This window comes from Aptenodytes patagonicus, chromosome 2 (assembly GCF_965638725.1).
Source record: "Aptenodytes patagonicus chromosome 2, bAptPat1.pri.cur, whole genome shotgun sequence".
In the NCBI taxonomy this organism is placed as follows: domain Eukaryota; kingdom Metazoa; phylum Chordata; class Aves; order Sphenisciformes; family Spheniscidae; genus Aptenodytes; species Aptenodytes patagonicus.
Genome location: NC_134950.1, coordinates 138,874,924 through 138,893,189, shown reverse-complemented (window position 1 = coordinate 138,893,189; position 18,266 = coordinate 138,874,924). Strand labels below are relative to the sequence as shown.

The 18,266-nt window shown below is 41.3% G+C and overlaps 1 protein-coding gene across 1 annotated transcript in view; it reads left to right on the top strand.

The window, feature by feature from the left end:
* BZW2 (basic leucine zipper and W2 domains 2) overlaps positions 1 to 18,266 on the top strand; it is a 62,110-nt gene that overhangs the window by 4,943 nt on the left and 38,901 nt on the right. The window lies entirely within an intron of this gene.

The window sequence follows — 18,266 nt, the reverse complement described above, 5'->3', positions numbered from 1 at the left end:
CTCTGCAGAGCCTTCCTACCCTCGAGCAGATCAACACTCCCGCCCAACTTGGTGTCGTCTGCAAACTTACTGAGGGTGCACTCAATCCCCTCATCCAGATCATCGATAAAGATATTAAACAAGACCGGCCCCAGTACTGAGCCCTGGGGAACACCACTCGTGACTGGCCGCCAACTGGATTGAACTCCATTCACCACAACTCTCTGGGCCCAGCCGTCCAGCCAGTTTTTGACCCAGCGCAGAGTACACCTGTCTAAGCCGTGAGCCGCCAGCTTCTCTAGGAGAATGCTGTGGGAGACAGTGTCAAAGGCCTTACTGAAGTCCAGGTAGACCACATCCACAGCCTTTCCCTCGTCCACTAGGCGGGTCACCTGGTCATAGAAGGCGATCAGGTTGGTCAAGCAGGACCTGCCTCTCATGAATCCGTGCTGGCTGGGCCTGATCCCCTGGTTGTCCCGCTCATGCCTTGTGAACGCCCTCAAGATGAACCGCTCCATAATCTTCCCCGGCACCGAGGTCAGGCTGACAGGCCTGTAGTTCCCCGGATCCTCCTTCCGGCCCTTCTTGTAGATGGGCGTCACATTGGCAAGCCTCCAGTCGTCCGGGACCTCCCCCGTTAACCAGGACTGCTGATAAATGATGGAGAGTGGCTTGGCGAGCACCTCCGCCAGCTCCCTCAGCACTCTCGGGCGGATCCCATCCGGCCCCATAGACTTGTGAGTGTCCAGGTGGCGTAGCAGGTCATTGGCTGCTTCCTCTTGGATTACGGGGGGTTCATCCTGCTCGCCGTCCCTGTCTTCCAGCTTGGGGGGCCGAGTACCCTGAGGATAACTGGTGTGCCTGTTAAAGACTGGGGCAAAGAAGGCATTGAGTACCTCAGCCTTTTCCTCATCCTCAGTGACAATGTTCCCCCCCGCATCCAATAAAGGATGGAGATTTTCCTTGGCTCTCTTCTTGTCATTAATATATTTGTAAAAACTTTTTTTGTTGTCTTTAACAACAGCGGCCAGATTGCGTTCTAGCTGGGCTTTTGCCTTTCTCATTTCTTCTCTGCATGACCTAACGAGATCCCTGTACTCTTCTTGAGTCGCCTGCCCCTTCTTCCACAAGCAGTAAACTCTCCTTTTTTTCCTGAGTCCCAGCAAGAGCTCCCCGTTCAGCCAGGCCAGACTTGGCCAGTACCATTACTTCAGACTTGAAGGATTCTCAAGCATATGGGACAGAAGGCCACAAAAACAACCTCCAAAAGATTGTCTGGTAGAGACTACTGGGTAAGCAGGGTTGAGGTGAGCAGTGTTGGCCAGCAGGAAATACAGGACAGAGCAGTGCGAAAGTACCAGTTTGGGACTTGAAGGTTCATGTAACGGTATAGTCCTCCTGACAGGGTTTATTAGTCTGATTTGGCATGAACGTTGGTGGTTTGCTCCTAGACCTGATCCGACTGAGCAGAGGCAGCTTTGGTGTTTTTGCACCCAGAATATAGCCAGCATAGCAACCACCTCTATAGAGGTTTCTTTAGAGAAAACTGCTCACAAGTTTATTTGTATAGGCTGCAAATTACATTTTTGAGTATATGCTTTTATTTTTGTATAGATCTTTAACTGCTAATCATGCAAGGGCAACCCACATAATCTTCCCACAGATAGTGAGGGTTTAACGGTGCAAAGCAGGAATTTTGACGTGCTCAGGTATTGTGATGATGAGGGCAATGTGAGTGCCTTAGATAAATGTGCATTTGTTCTACCTGGTTAAAAGCTTCTTTAAAAAAAAAAAAATCAGCATTACTTTCATAACAAAACCAGGTATGTGTAACCCTTGTTCCATTTATATACTCAACATTGGATCTGTAATTTAGAAAAAAAAAAAATTGCTCCTTTGCAGGTTGATTTCATAGTCTCTCAATTATTTGTTCTAGATGGTCCTGATATGAACAACTCGCTCAGACAATAGATCTTGTTTGTTTTTCATATGAGACTTTAAGTCATTATGATTCTTTTTGATTAAGAAAAATCCAAGCTTTAAACAAATTGTTTCATGCATATGAATTCCATGTAGGTAGGTACTTTAATGCTTTTGTAAGTGTAATAGAACAAGCAGCTTTTTGCTGATAAAGGACTGTGTTTAGTGACTGCAGAGCAATATGTATCAGAGGCCCAGCTGAGCACCTTTGCAAGACTAAGTTCTTTCCCACTTAAGCTTTGCAAGTGGTGGCAATAACCCAATCATGCATTAGCATGGCTTCTGCAAGAGTTGATTGCAGTGGCTTTTCAGACAGGTGTTGCTAAAATAAATTCAAAACTTCAGAGATGTAAAGTAATTAAGATTACATAAAGCTGTAAAGGAAATACGTCTCCGTGTAGAAGGACATTGAAAAACTTTACAGCACATGTAGATCCCAATCCACCTTTTGGGAATTGTGAGTGCGATACTGGGAAAAATAAAGTCCCTGGGAGCGTTATGTGTCAGCAGCAGTTAGTCAGTGACAATCAAACCTTTTATCTGGTGAAGAATGGTGGAGGCAGTTGGGTTAAACATATCTAATTGGATCTAATCCGTGAGTAATTTTTTAATGTAAGATAAGTTTATTTAAACTCTGCTTATGTAATACAGTCATCTACAGATTTATGTACCTGTTTGCAGGCTTAAGGTGATTGCTTAGGACAGAGGAATAAGATTATGCGTTGAATGGATATGTGCTATTAGGTTCAGGTTGCTTTAAGAGACATAGTTTTTTACTCTTCAGCTTATTTTCTGTTCTCATTCCTCCTGTTCAAATTCAAGAATTCTTATGTCTGTGTTGCACATAGATATAGGTGACAGCCTATTGCCTTGTCTCACTGCCTGAGCCTACAGGTAAAGTAATTCCATTCTGATATGTTGCGTGCAATAAATTCCACCTGTGAACTGCCACGGTTGCCCATTAAACTGTGGATTTGATTTCTTTTTCCATGTGATCCGTTGTTGATTAAATATGAGTACTCCCCTCAACTGCAGCAGTACTTGTTAATTTAAAATAGTAATTATCTGTTCAAAGATAACTAGGATACTCAGGGATCACTCAGAGGCAATGCTGGTGTGTGAGAGGAAAATTGACAAATGGAAAAAATCTATTGCTTCTCCCTAGAGAGAGAAGTCTGTGGAGTGCAATAATATTCTGCCATGCCTGAAAACCCTTTTCAACTTGCTGTACCATGCTTCTTAAATCTAGCTGTAGATCTTGTAAGAGACTGCAAAAGTCAAAATAAAAGCTATTCCAAAATAAAAAGCAAAATAAAGAGAGAGTCCAGTGACCAAAGGGGAGGGTACAGTGGTGTGGTGGCCATATTTATGGCAGTGTAGTGCTCCTCAAGGTCCTTACGTGCTGTAAAGCTGAGAGCAGAACGAAACGCTTGAGCTTCAGGGTTTAACAGCTTTGGTCTTCCGTAAGGTGTGGTTGTATAGGGCAAGCACAATAAAGGGAAATCATATATTTGTAACACATTGCTGGTAAACCTTCCAACTTGGGTCACGGTTTTACGAAGGGGTTGGATAGGTGCAAGTGGCAGCTCACGTAGATCAGATTGCAAGACTAGGACATGCTTGGTGCATACTTCCTAGGCAAAGGGAAAGTAGTTAAGAGGTAAGCTGGTCATGAGTCACTACGGAAGCTGAAAGCTGGGTAATGGCTGATACACATGGTAAGAGCTTATTTTCCTGTTGTTCAGACTTGATCCCACTCCATCTTTAGATACACTTTTATCACTAAGTATGTTTTAATATAGTAAAAAAAATTCCTCACATGTGCCCTGTAAAACAAATAATCTTTTGTCGAGTTATATATTTTGGTTTTTAAATTCCCAGAAGTCAGGAAAATATTTCCAGGAAGTAGTAATTCCTACCATAATAGGGACTTTGTCTAAAAGAGCAGTTTGTTGCTATGCATCTAAGAGCTTTCGAAATTAGAAATGTGGTTTTGCAGTAGTATTCGCATAGAGTTTTCTTTAGGAATTTTAAAATTCATTGAGAACTTCATAAATAGGCATGTTTTGGAGTCCTGTATAACGATTTGCTCTGCAAAATCTGAGTTATTCTTAGGTCAGATGGAGAAGTTTTGTACAGAGATTGCTTGCAGTTATTGCAGACTCATAGTAGCGGACAAAGATTATTGCTTTTAGTCAGCCTGTAAGAAGGATGGATTACCTCTGGTGAGAATTAGAATTGAGGACAGACAGGTCAGGCAAGGAAAATGCTAGATGCAGTCTGGGACAGAGAGCTCGGTCAGGGACACAGGAAGGAAGCACCTCCTGTGATGTCTTGAATCCCAATGAGTTATACCCTTCTACAACTCCTTCAACTACTGCAAGCAGAACAATTAAATATGGCTTTGGGGTTGTACTTCATTGTAATAACCGCTATTTCATGTGTTTTCCTTAAATGTGTTTTTTTTTTCATGCAGAAAAAAAAGTCTAAGCAGTTCAACAGTTTGTACTTTGCAAACTTAAGTGATCCTTTCGTTTTAGGATCCCCTACTTCTCTAGAAATGTTTTTTAAGAGGAAATACTCATTCAGTGCATTCAAGTTATATGTTAGTCATTTTTCTTCTGATAAGTCACAGGAGGTGAAATCTTAGGAATGTGTTACTGAGCATTAGCAGATACAGGGCTAGTCATTTATTTTCACTACCATTTCATGCCTCAAGCAATAGGAAATTAGAAAAACAAAGTATGTTATTTGGTTTAAATACTCAACGAGAAGTCAACCCTTTAAAAAGAAGAGGGGATGGCGAGTTTCTTCTCAATCTGCAACCTTCTCTGTACGAGCCAATATTGATATGATGAGTTTGGTTAAAGAGTCTTGTTGCTGGTTTTGTCCCGTGTCTCTGCACCTCTCTGAGATTGCTCCTGAAGCCTGTGCTGGTTGTCTCCCTTCTAGTTTGGGTCTGCTTTGACTATATTATCTTAATGCATGGTTTCCTGTGACCAAGACCTGAAGATCCCCAAAGCATCAGCCAGTGCTTTGGAAGCCTGGTGTTGTGCTGTTGAATTCCATATTCTGTCTGAGACGGTTTCTTCCTGCATTTTGTGGCAAAAAGAGGCCCCAGTCAGCATGTCCACAGGGCCGCCTGAATCCTTGGCTCTGCCCTTGAAAACCATCATCAGTCTCCGGTCCCTTCTGAGCACAGGGAAATACCTGCTTTGCCTGTGCTCAAATACCTGGATGAGGTCTTTTGCCAGGTTTTGAGTTTCGCTATCTTGTTTTGCGTAACTTTATTATAAGACTTTTCCTTGAATTAGAGAAAGGAACACATACTCATAATATACTTTTCCAAAGGAGTCAAGGGAAGGGCTTTGTATTTTCAATTGTTTTATTCCTGTTAAAATGTTTATTGGTGTATGCTGAAAAGCGTCTTCTTCCCAGTGTGCCCTGCCATCAGTATATCAATTTATTTGCATTGCTGTTGTGCCTCCAAGATCCTTTGTTATGATAGCGGACTGGTGGTTTAGTGAGCTACGCTGCTAAATCATCAAGGCATCGGACTATCAGGCCTCTCCTGTGATGAAGTTGTGGGATTCTTGAACGTCCATCTGTAAGCCGTGGTCCACAGGTCCCTGAAGCCAAATGTGTCAAGCCAAAGCATTTAATGGGTAGCCTGTTTGATGCTAGGATTAGTTTAGTAGCTTAGTGCCCTCCCTGATCTGCTTTTGTTTCCTGGGTACAGGAAGGCCTGATTCTTTCCCTATTTCCCTTTGTCTTGTCTTGGCAGTTTAAACAGTTGTTGACCTTTTCAGTCTGACCTGGTAGGTATCAGTGGTGCCAAAGCGGTGTTATGGTATGAGGAGACAACACAAAAAAATCTTTTGAAGCTGAGGGAGAGCAAGATGTTGGTGGTGGGGGAAAAGGGCACGGTCTTCCTGGTGTAGACCATGATGTTCCCCATTTATTCTTTTTAACATCCTTGTTAGTTTGGGTTTTTTTGTAATCCCAGTATAAATTACTTAGTCCCTGTTAGTAACTAGGTTATTAGATTACTGACTAGCTACCTTAATTAGTGTTCTCAGCAGTTGGTTAATAAAGGTTCATATCAACATATTATTAATCTGAAATATCAACTCTGTTTTTGCAGCATTGTCAAGACTAGAGGAAAATTACAACCTATTGCAAAGCCCCTGATTGAGAGTCATGTTGAATATCTGCTTTCTTTTATTTTAGATTGTTAAAAAATAAATTTAGGTTGGCACTTCTGCTACCTTTGCATTTTATCTTCCATTAGCAAAGAACATATGCCAGGTTTTCTAGCTTTTCAACTCTACAGAGCATATCAAACTAGGCGGAGCAACATTCGAGGTGGGATGCAAATGCGTTGGTCTGCATGGGCTTTAACAGTCAGTTCATTGACTTTGAGAGTTTGACTGTATCCATGACTGAACAGATCTACATTCTGGGATTTAGCATCAGTTCACTTCTTAATTTTAGAAATATTTTTTTTTGTTTGTTTTCCTCATTGTACGATAGATGCAGTAGCTGTTAGCAGTTTTTTGGCTTTTGAAAAGCTTCTGTTTCTTTCAAAAGAACAGGGGGTGGAGCAGTGAAAGGTATATGCCCCTTTTTCACTGAAAGTTAATGTATTCTGTAGAATCCTCTTCTAGATCCACATTCAAGAGCCTTAGGTTAACTGGCATGTCTTTCTGAAGTCCTCAGAGAAACCAGCCAAGCCTTTCATTGTGTTTTCTCAGTCCAGAAAAAAAAAAAATCCTTTAGCTGTCTCGTTAATAAACCTTTTAAATTCTTCATATCTTGCATCCTCGTAGGAAGTGAGTTGTAGAAATCTAACGTAGCTTTTATTGGCATTCTTACTTTCTTACATGTACATATGTATGCATGCACCTACAGACATCCAGTGGAACCTTTATTAGGTTATCTGCAAAAGTAGGTTGCTGATATTGGTCTTTCCAGTGCATGAACAATGATGCTGTAAACAAGAAAATAGATTTCCCTATTAATAATGTCAAATATCGTTGTGCCGAGCTGACATTGATACAACCCAAACAACTGCAAAGCGGATGTATGGGTTTTTTCTGCTGAAGGAAGCCAGGCTGGCTGGCGTAGTGATGTTTTATGCCCATTAAAAAAGATATTAAACCTGTTCCGGTTAGAAATCCATAACTCCTGCAGTAACGCTTGGTTTCAGAAACTGGGTTGGGTGCGGGTGGGTGGTTGTGGTCTGATGCTGAGCCTGTTCTCTCAGCATATTTGTGGTATGCTGGATTTTGAAGCTTCTCAGCCAACGATGGAAACTGTGAATCATTTCAGAAAGATAAACAAGCAGGTCTATAGAACTGAATAATATACCATTAGTAATTGTTCTATTGTTAATTTTGGCTGCATAATTAAACACTTAACTCTGCCTGAGATGTTTTTAGGTGTCACTGAGCTATAGATTTTCACACAGATTGCCAATCTGCAGTTGTGAATTTCTGTTGTAGCATTGTAGAAACTGATGGAAGTTTGATCTACTTCAAATATCTAAAAAGTGCCTAAAGCTGAAGCTGTGAAGCTGTTCACAAGAGACTCCCTTAAGATGTCACCCTAAGATGGGCAAGCAGAATATTTTAGATAAGCTATTTTCTGGAAATGTTTACTTTTCTCCATTGATTGTGAAAAGAAGCAAGGATCGCAGGGTCAGACTTAGGTGTCTGTCATTCGTGTTTAAAGTTAGGTCAAATGCACCTCATTTTTGGGTTCTGACAGTTGGCTGTTCGGCCAGGAATAGTGGGTATGGGTTTTGGCTTAGCTGATTGCCTCCTAAAATGATCGACAGTGAAATAGGTAGTAGTCCTCACAACTAATAGCATCAATTATATTGTCAGGTTTTGCACTGAGCTGACTGACGGCTGTTCCATTTCCAGTGCGTGAGCACGAAGCGCTTCAGGAGCTGCTGCAGTGTAAACGGTACTGCCTGCAGGTGGGATTTGCTGCCTCTGTGATGGAGTGGGGTAAAATATTATATACCTGCTCTGGTCTACATCTGGGTGGAGCAGATGTCTCTCACTCAATAACTTCTACTAGCTTTTTGTAATGTGATTATGCTGTTAGCACATGACGCTAATACTGGAAAATAGATACAAATAAGTGAAGCAACAGGCTAATTACTCTGTTTTTTCTAGCTTGGGTGATTTATATTGCTGCTTTATTTGACTTCCTTTCATGGCAATGTTTCTTAATTCCGAGATTCTGGCCACCTGTGTATATAAATGTATTTTTGAGAACTGAATTTTCTATCTGATTGCAATTACGATCAAAATTGCTTATAAATATATCTTTTTGAGGAGCAAAACAATCGAGATGCATTCATAGCATTCATAATAGCCATTGCTTGCAATGCCATGTTTATAGATAGACTGTGAATTCTTTGGGATAGTTTGGTGGACTTCAAAGTCTCCTGAATCTGGATTACCAACAAAGACATATTCTTGGGTTTATGCATTTATATTTTCAGGTAGGTGTTGCATTTAATATAATTTATGTCCAGATACAGCATGGAAGAAGATTAAGAAAAGGGAAGCTGAACTGTTGAAATTGAGAGAATATGTGGTGTTTTGAGCACTATGTCCGTGCATGGTATATCAAAATAGAGGGAACTTTGCCATACATGTTTGCTTAACATTTGAGCTTTGTGGTTACCAAACCAAGACTGATCACTCAGTTTGTTCTGATGTGTGAATAGCATCGGAGTCCAATACTCTCTGACCAACTTCTTTTAGATATTCCACACGTGGAGGGTGTGATCTTTAGTATCTAGTTTACTTATCTGAAGATAGTTGATGTTACATGGGATTTCTGGTTTAGCAGAATGGTACAAAATATACTGAAAACACAATACAAACATAAGTTACATGTAACAAAATAAAGCAATTGCAATACACAGTTCAATCACAATACCAATGTGATTCCTATTACCAGTCTCTACAGTATGCTCTCTGTCACAACACTGGTCATCCCCAATCACTGGGAAGAAATACGTGGGTTGAATCACAATCTTCTGTACAGACTGGCTCAAAGCTTTTTGTTTTCATCACTGCAGACAACTAGTTTGAATGTTTTCCCTCATCTCAAAAGAAGCAACCTAAAGTCCTCCTACAAAATTAGTAATACAATATGCTGACCTAGGTCAGTCCTCTTGGGATTTATGTTTATTTCTCCTCTTCACCTGGTCTTACTGAATTGCCACCCAGCTCTCAGTGCTGTTGTCATAGTACTCCGAAGTGGAGTATGCTGTCATGGATGAGTAATGCTTGTCTTGTGCGTTCACGGATTTAAGAGACAGCCTTTCCTGAAATACAGAGTGAGAAGGAGCTACGTGGGATACATGATGCCTATAAGTTAACCTGACCTCAGACCAAAGCTTGACTTACTGGGGGAAATTGGCCTTTAGTCTAGAGTCTGGTCTCTGAAAGTGGCCTGTACAGTTGGGTAGATGTAAAAAAAAGAGGAGGGAAGGAGGGAAAGGATGTGGTGGTGTAAAAATATAGATAGATGGAAGTGCTACATTTCTCTTCCTTTCATGCTCTTGTCATATTTACAGCAATTTTCAGCTTAGAAGGTTGTATCTTCTCCGTGTTTAATAGCCCTTGATAGAATCTTCTTCCATGAATTCATTTAAAAGCTTTCAGGCTTCCTCACAGAGGTGAAGAAATTACTTTCTGATGTCGGGTTGAGATCGCTGGTATGTCAGCTGCCAAGCAGTGGGTAGGAGAGCAAGTGTGTGCCCCCTCTCTGCATGTTCAGTCTGTAATAGCTATTTTTCTGTCTCACCGAGGATAATAGTTGATTGTGTAGGCACCCCATGCCATACGCTGTTGGGTGGGTGTGGGTTTTGGTTTTGTTTTGTTTTTTTTTTTCAACAGCCAACTTGTGGATATGAATCAGTATCTATTGCCGTAGAATTATCTCAGCTTGGTCTGAGAGGATTTGTATCCATCGCTGCCTAGAAAACAACCAAAACTAGTGTGTTCTGTCAAAATGTTCAACCTGCTCTGAGGAAGAGGAAGCAGCTGCAGGGAACATGGGACTGCTTTTGGGATGCAGAGTGATACAAGTCAGTTATGGACTTCTTTTCCGTCCAAGTGAATGCTGCTAACAGCATAATCAGTGTTAGCTGGTATGTTTGGAATAGCTGACATGGTGCAAAGTGTTGTGCGTTTCCACTGCTGGCTTTTTGTGCCATCTCTTTTTAGCCAGAAATATCAGAATTCAAGTATCTGGAAGCCGATTCCCTGTCCTGCAGGTAAAAAGCCACGTGTTAACTTGGGGAACTCCTTTTCCTTGCACATGCTTTGAAGAAATAATCAGTGAGTTCTAAGTTAAAACTTGCTTTACTGCTTACAGCAGTTGTTGGTTTATTAAAGCCAAGGCCTTCACCGCTTGCAAGTGTGTAAGAGGTGCTGGCTATTAATACATCCTTCCTCCGATTACTGTATTTAGTTCATGAAATAATAAACTTAGCAACTGGGAGGCATTGCTTTCTGGAGAATGCCCACTTTGTATTTATTTTTTTTATTTTTAAGCTTAGCCCTTGTAATTTTGAAGACAATTTATGGGTTTTCAATTGCTGCAGCGCTGTATCCTGGAGACACTGGTGATCTCCTGTGCTTTTGCTGCTGCTCAGAGCTTTAGGTAGCAAGAAAAATGGAAGCAGCACATCTGATTTTGTTGTGGTGATATTTGAATTGTATGAGTAGGGTCAACACTAAAAATATAACTTTCAGTGGGCTGATACATTAAAAAAAGAGAAGCAGGGTGGACTTCAGCAGAGGAGTGGTACACTACATGAGAAAGCTGCTCTTCCTGCACTAGCCTCCATTACTGAGCTGTTCTTGTGTTGTCTTGTGTCTGACGAACTTTGTTGCTAGGAATTAAGCCTCTCTGGTAATTTTTTTTAACATGTTTTCTTCCAAATACTTGCATTTATTGGTTTATTGGAGACCTGCTTCAGGGTCCATTAATGATTTCTTCCAAGTGTGCTGTGAACAGTGGCTAGTACAACTCTCTCTGCCAAACATTAATGAAGGATTGAGCTAAATTGCCGCCATTCCTTTATAATAATTTTTGCAGAATTTCAGCTACGCCGTTTTTCCTTTAGCAACATCATCTCTTACAGCAACTGATGAAATGGTTATATTTTTCAGGATGAACAGCACATCCAATGTGCCTCTGAATTCAAGAATCCTGTTCTAACATCTACACCGTCCATTGAAAGTGGTGTCTTGCATAAGGAAAAAAACCTTATTAGCTTTGGAAGAGTATCATCTTCTGCTTGTTTTTTAAGTTCACCTGACCTTGATCTCTGCCAATCCTTTTTATCCTCTTCTTTTTCTAAGAGGTGTTCCTGCTGATAAGTCATGCAAGCTTGGAGTTGGATGACTAGCCATCACCTTAAAATGAATGTTAATTGGGTATGAACTGATCTGTAGCAATACACCATCTCCATTATTTCAGGGTACTCCAGTTAGGAGCACAGCAGCCTAAGAGAGCTCTCAACAGTCTGAGAAAAGCTCCTGCTGATACCTTGTCCTTGAAGAATTATATCTAATTCCTCCTCTTAGTTGCTGAAAGAAACCTTGTTACCAAAAGATAACTTTCTGCGTATGTCAACCCAAGTGTATGATTTCATTTTCTTGACTTGTATTTTCACCTGTCAATGATTAAGAATTTTTTTGTCTCTTTTTTTTTTTTCACTGACTGTGCCATGACTCATGCATATTTCATATGGTTGCTGAATACGAGACACAGAAGTCCGTTGTCTCAGTGGTTCAATTTACAGTTCTCTTGACCTTGTGAAGTGCATCTGGAGTGCTTTGGTCGTGGGAGGTTTCTGTCTTGTTTTTACCTTGTTATTCAGCTGAGCTGCTTCTGGAGGAATTCTTGGTTAGTGACCTAAGAAATACCCGGTCTCCTGAAATACGTGCCATGAGCTGGATCTCTAATGAGTAATGCAGTGTGTGATTGTATGTTAATTGGTGGCGTGGGTTTTTTTGACTATTTTTCAAGAAACATCTTCCTGTGCATCCCAGTTTAGCAGTTAGGTGATGAGATTTATAGTGCAAATTTTGGTGAGTTTGTCTTCTCATTTTTGTCTGGGCTGGCTTATTTCTCAGCTGAATAACTACTCTCAGGTTGCGTGCACAATTCTTGGCTGGAGAATCTTGCATGAGCACAATTTTTTATTTTTTATTCAGTGTGTGGTAAGTTTCATTCTCTTTTGGTATTTGTTTGTACTTGCTGCAGAATGAAACCAATTCCACTTGTTTCATCTCTTTGTTTTCTCTCTCCCACTAGACATATTGATAAAGGACAAGTACTTTTATTGGAGTGGACACTTACTCTCTACTGTGGAAAAACACTGTCCTGTGACTTTTAAAAAATAAAAATAGCCGAAAAAGATTTAGTGCCTTTAGAGCTTCTGGAAAGCTCTTTTGGGAAAGACAGGGCATTCAGTGCGTGTTGAAAACCTGCTACAACACTATCTTAAGATACTACACCTGATAGCCACTGGTGACTAAGGCATGCTTCCAAGTATGAAATCGAAGGTCGGTATCGAGTTGCTTCATGTACTGTAATGTCATAAGCAAAATTAATCCATAACAGAAGATGTATTTTTCAGCAATAAACATGTGGATTAGCAGTATCCTTTTTTTCATGTAAATATTAAAACATGAGGTTGATTGTATTTACCCTGCACATTGTTATGTGACTGCTTAGTCCCTACATGTTGCCATTGAGGTCATTTGTGCAATAAAATCAGTGAGGGGATCTTAACGTGGTGAGAGCCTGGCTCTGGCTTTACTATTTGTACTGAGCGGGACCTTTGGGATGAAGGTTTCCTAAACACTGTAATTCTGTTGGTGGCCTCTGTAGGCAAAATAGCAAGATAAACCTTCCGGCTGCCAGTGCTGCCCTTCCTGCTGATTTGTACCATGGTTGAAGTTACAGACCTCCAGGTTATTAGTCACTTCTTAAAAAAAATATGTTTTAGGAACAGAGGGCAAGAGTCAGAAAATGGTGATGAAATAGCACGAGTCAACCTGTGTAAAGAAAACCCGGCGTGTCTCACTAAGTGTGTAGGGGTGTGGTCTTACCGGCTCCCCAGATGTGCAATGAAGGAGAGAGGAGAGGTGGCTTCTTAGCGCTGCTCTGGCCCCGTCCTCTGCACTTGGGACCCTGGGGAGCAGCAAATAGAGCTTTTTATTGCCTTATTTTTCAACAGTATCAAAATGAGCTTTAGCAGGAGGTAGGGAGTGTTGCTGCCGCTCTTCACGTTGTGGGCTAGCCATCGTACTGCCTTGGATGTGTAAATAAAGAGCTTTTCCTTCACGCTGACCGAACCTGGGAGATGTCGGCAGCCGAGGTGGATTTCGTAGCCTTACGAGGGTGCTAAAACTGTGTTAAAGCAGAAAATGCCTCACAGCTGTTGTGGCAGTGAACACTGCAGCAGCCGTGCAGGCTGTGTGACCGATATGCATTGCGGTCGCTCGCCTCTCGCTGCACACAGGTGTTGGGAAGTGCCTGTGGAAAAGGAGGAGCTGCGAGAGTCCCCGCAGGGACTCGGTATCCGGGTGGAAAGTGGGAAGCCTGATGAGGATTTGGTGAGAACCGGCGGCTGCATTGCATCCACTCTGTCCTGTTGTCCCCTTACATCACTCTGTTCCTCTGTACTGGTAATGATTTATGAGTTTTCCACCTACCAATTTTGTTAGCTCGTAATCTAGCTGCCTGCTGCCTTCCTGGGGAGCGGAGACAGCTGCTGGCTGTGTGCTGACATGTTTCCTCTCCAGCAGAAGTGCAAGGGCAGCTCTTCCTCCATGCTGCTCGAGTTGGTAATTTGCTTTTAATGTAACTCCTTGGCTTGTTGCTGAAAGAAGAGGAAAACCCTCTTTAGGTTTTCATTCTAAGCCTGGAACTGTAACAGTGAGAGGATGAAAACGCGTAGTAACATCGCTGGATGAAAAAGACCCAATAAAGCCTCTTAATGTCCTGGATATTCCACTTCTTGGGGGAAAAAAGATTGACCTTGATATATGGGTTGGGGTTTTTCCTTCATAGAAATTCTCCCCATCTATGCTTTTATTTTATTTGACTTTGTGATGAGTGCTCCTGTCTTACATGATGTCTGAGCAAGGGAAGGGGATGGAAATAATTCCTGCCAAGCATCTGTTCCCGTGAAAGCTGGTGGTGCTGTGTTGGTGGTGCTCTGGCAGCTCTCTCCAGCACCCTGTCAATCAAACGCCATCGGCGTGAGTCCCTGCAGCAGCAGCAGCATCCCGTGGAGCAGTGCTGTTGGAGCCTGCCGGTGGGCTGCCCAAAGGGTCGCCGCCTGCCCCCGTGGGCTCCCTCACTGTTGTTACAATGCCCTGTGTACATAGAGTCATTTTATCTTGGTAGGGAGTTTTATTAAACGGTTTTTCTTTTTTTGATGTTGTCTGGCATTGATTTCCCTCTCTCCCTAACTAGGGCAGTGAAGTTTCGCTGCTGTGAAGCAACTGTTCTTGAATTTATCGTGAGCATGTTAACATTTGAAAAATCTCAGATGATTCTGAGATTTCAGTTAAAAGAGGTGTAAAATGATGCTTAGAAAAATAGTATTGGTTTGGATAAAGGTTTTCAGTTTTTTTTGGGTTTTTTGGGGTTTTTTTTCAGTTTGAGCAATATGTTTCCAAGAACAAATGTTTCCAGTATTTTAGCTTGGTAGAAACTTCAGCCTTATCAAGGCTTTCAATAATTTAGGAGTTAATCATCATAAGAATTTCCCTATGGTACAGATAAAAGACTGCATTTTTCTAACTTGTTAAGCAAGTTCAAGCTTGCTGAAGCTCTGAAGTAACTTTTACTTCATTTGTTGCTGGTTTTATAAATTAATTTTATTAATTCTGGTTTTATTAATTCTGTTAGTTTTTATTAGTTGTGTGAGAAGGATTGGTTGATTATAGAAACTGCTATATATATACATGTCTAGATGTCTACAACTGTAGATGTCCCTCAGTTTTATTTTAACTGTTTAGGGTCTTTAGCATGTAAATGAGAAGCAACTGTAGAGAAGGCTGAACTTGTGGGCTTCAAGCAGTTTCAGGAGAATGTACCAACTCAACAACTTACATGTTTTTTAAGTATAAATCTGTTTTGTAGAAGCCTGTTAACAAGAGTGGGAGTGGAATTTGGGAAACTGTTTTAAGTCATGCATTTTTTTATTTATCTGAAGAATTTTGTAGCTGCAAGTTAGTTATCAGCAGGCTTAGACATTTTGAGGTTTTTATGGAAAATGAGCTCGTTCTGGAGTGTGGTGCCTGGTTCAGTACTGCTGTCTGACATCTCCCGCTTGAGTCAGCCCAGCTTCTGACTTGCCTGCTTATAAAATAAAAAGTGTTTGGGCATGGAGTTTGAACACTTGAGTATTCTACAAGAGGTTTTCTGGATCCTAAAAGGAGAATCAAGAGTAAAGCATCTGTTGCTGAGCGTCTCCCATCTTCTGTAGAAGAGTGGAGTCTGTGAAAGGACTGTGCTAAAGACCTATCATTTCCACATCTCTTGCTCTTTTTCCTGCTGGCAATTTGTACGAATCCTGGAGGATGTTGGGCTGCAAGATATAAGTTTGACTGGTGGTTTGGGTTTTCTTTTTGAGGCTATTTCCTTCCTACCCATACCCATCCTTAAGATCTTTACTCCTCTGAAAACGGTTATGACTTCTCTAGATGGCATTTCAAAATTTGCCTTTGGCTTTGAACTGCTCAGATCCTGTACCTTTCAAAATGGAGAATATATGTAATAGTTCAAGGTCTTTTATGATTTCAAGGCTTTATAGCTACATGACACCTGGGAGGCAGGCTGCACTGCGATGCAATCAAATGTACTGTGCAAGTTTGTATGCTGCCACCCTGAATTTACAGCCTTCAGCCATCACTTCTGTGGTGGTGTTGGTGTGTTCTTGATTAAAAAAAAAAAAAAAAAAGTTTTTGCATTGCATTCACTTTTGTAAATTTTAAACTATCATCCAGGCACCTGTTGTGGTGGCAACAGCACTTTAAAATCTCATTTGCAGTACCTGGTGTCATTTGTAGTATAGATAAATCCTGGGCTGTCGTATAGATCACTGGGTTGGTTTTGCTCAGGCTTGTGCTGCAGTTTCTTGATGAAAGTGCCTGTGTTCTCCCTGGGCCAGGGCTTGAGGGAGCGCCTTAGGAAGCCTGACCCTCACTCGAGCAGATTAGAGCGCAGTGCATTTAAAGCTAAATATAGCAAAAGGCAGATCCTGTGTTCCTAGTAATTAACTATCCAAGAGTCTCTTCTGTTGCCACAAGTGGGGAGTCTTTAACTGTTTTTTTAATCTTGTTCCCAACTGCCTTAAAGGGCATATTTTATATTCACAGGGAACAGTTTTAAAATCCAATAGTCAAGCGTCAGGTGCATGCAACTCTTCTCGCAGTTTAAAAAGACACTGCATCAAAGGAAAGGAGAAGTCTAGTGCTAGAAATTTAGCATGTGCATTTATATCTTTTATAGCAACTGGGAAACCGTACCAGTATGTCTGGGTTGAAGGTCAGGTGTGATTCGTTTCATTGCCCCCAGGGAATTAATTAAGGAAGTGGGCAGTGTCGATCCCAGTTTGATGGCATGTTTGTGCTCTGAAAGAGCTGTGACAAGAGGATTAATTTATACCTGCTGCACGGCTTGCTCGACACTTTATTTCCAAACCTCATGGGCTCCTCCTGCAATCTGTTGAAATGAACGCTTTTAGACTCAGAACAAGGCGTAAGGTATCGGGGCCAAGCATAAAAACAATCAAAGATACCTGGGTGAATATTATATGTGATAGATCAGTCTCTTACAAATAACTGAAGGGCACAAAGACAAAGCAGATAAATATGTCAAATCTAGCCAGTCACTGGCTAGAGGCTGGGCTGTTGCTTATCCCTGTTGACTGCTAGATTATCTGCCTAATTAACTTGTAAAGCACCTCCTGTTCCTCTGCCACTGAGACAGCTAAGTGGGGAAAGAGACTTTTGAGCTCTGTTGTGAAGGGAGGCTTGGATCCTACAGCACTTTAAAAGATCCCGTGGTATCATGCTTTGCCATTTTTAACTCCCTTTGCAGATGAGCAAATCGTTTTTCCAGAAGGCTATTTAGTGTTGCAGTTGTTTTGAAATGCTCCTTGGTCTGTTAAAACCATAGCTTTAAATCTCAGTGATGAATGTGAACCTCTCAGTTTAACTGCTTGTTGCGTCTCTGTAGTTTTTATGACTTGCAGGAAGCAAAACCAGTCTTGACTCTGAACTTTACTGGCTATTTCCAGTACATGTGGGCAGTTTTTCACTGCAGATAAATGGTAGACCTAGACTGGAAAGCAGTGGTTTGCCAAGTTAAACATTTGAAATGCTGCAGAAGTGGCCAGCTAGTGATGCAGCAACTAGAAGAGGTAGTCTGGTGAATGGGAACATACTGTATAGCTGGAGCATTGTTAATAGAGTTGTTAAATGAACTTTCAGGGGTAGAGAGAGCATTACCTGGATAGTAACATGTGATTGATGGCATCTTTCTAGCTACAGAGCTTGAGTTTCTCTTTGCTCATGGTAGGAAGAAGTGTTGGCAAATGTATGTACTTCTAAACTAGACCTGCAGTCCGCAATGAAAAAGTACAAATAATAGAAATTTTTGTAAAACTAAACTTATTAGAAGAACATTCCCAAAGGACAAAGCTTCTTGCATGGTAAGGCTTAATTCTGGACAAGCAAATCATACGTAACAATGACCTAATGACCTGGAGGATATGAAATAGGTGGCCCGTAAGTCCCAGCGCTGGCACTTGTTGGCAGGACAGGGGGATGACCCATGATGATTGCCACGTGCTGCAAAGCTTCCTTGTATTCACTGCTGTTTGTATTCAGCTGTTGGTTTAGCTGCTCATTGTGCAAGCTGCGTCTCGTGTGAAAATAGTTTTGAAATAGCTGAAAAATAGTTTTGTTTTCTTTAGATAAAATGGCATTAATATATGATCACTTCCCAAATTTTTTACTGTTGCATGTTGAGATTCGCCATTAAGGTCTGAAGTAATATAAGCCCAATATTTTTCTTCTGTTTTTGTTACTATATGATGTGCCATATAGGTCCTAAACTAGGTATTTATACACAAAATTGATGGGGGGGGAGCTGGTTATCTTTTATTATTTTTACAACACATACAGGTTTTTAGGAACTAAAAGTTCCTAAGATATAGTGACGCTTGGAAGAAACACTTGAGA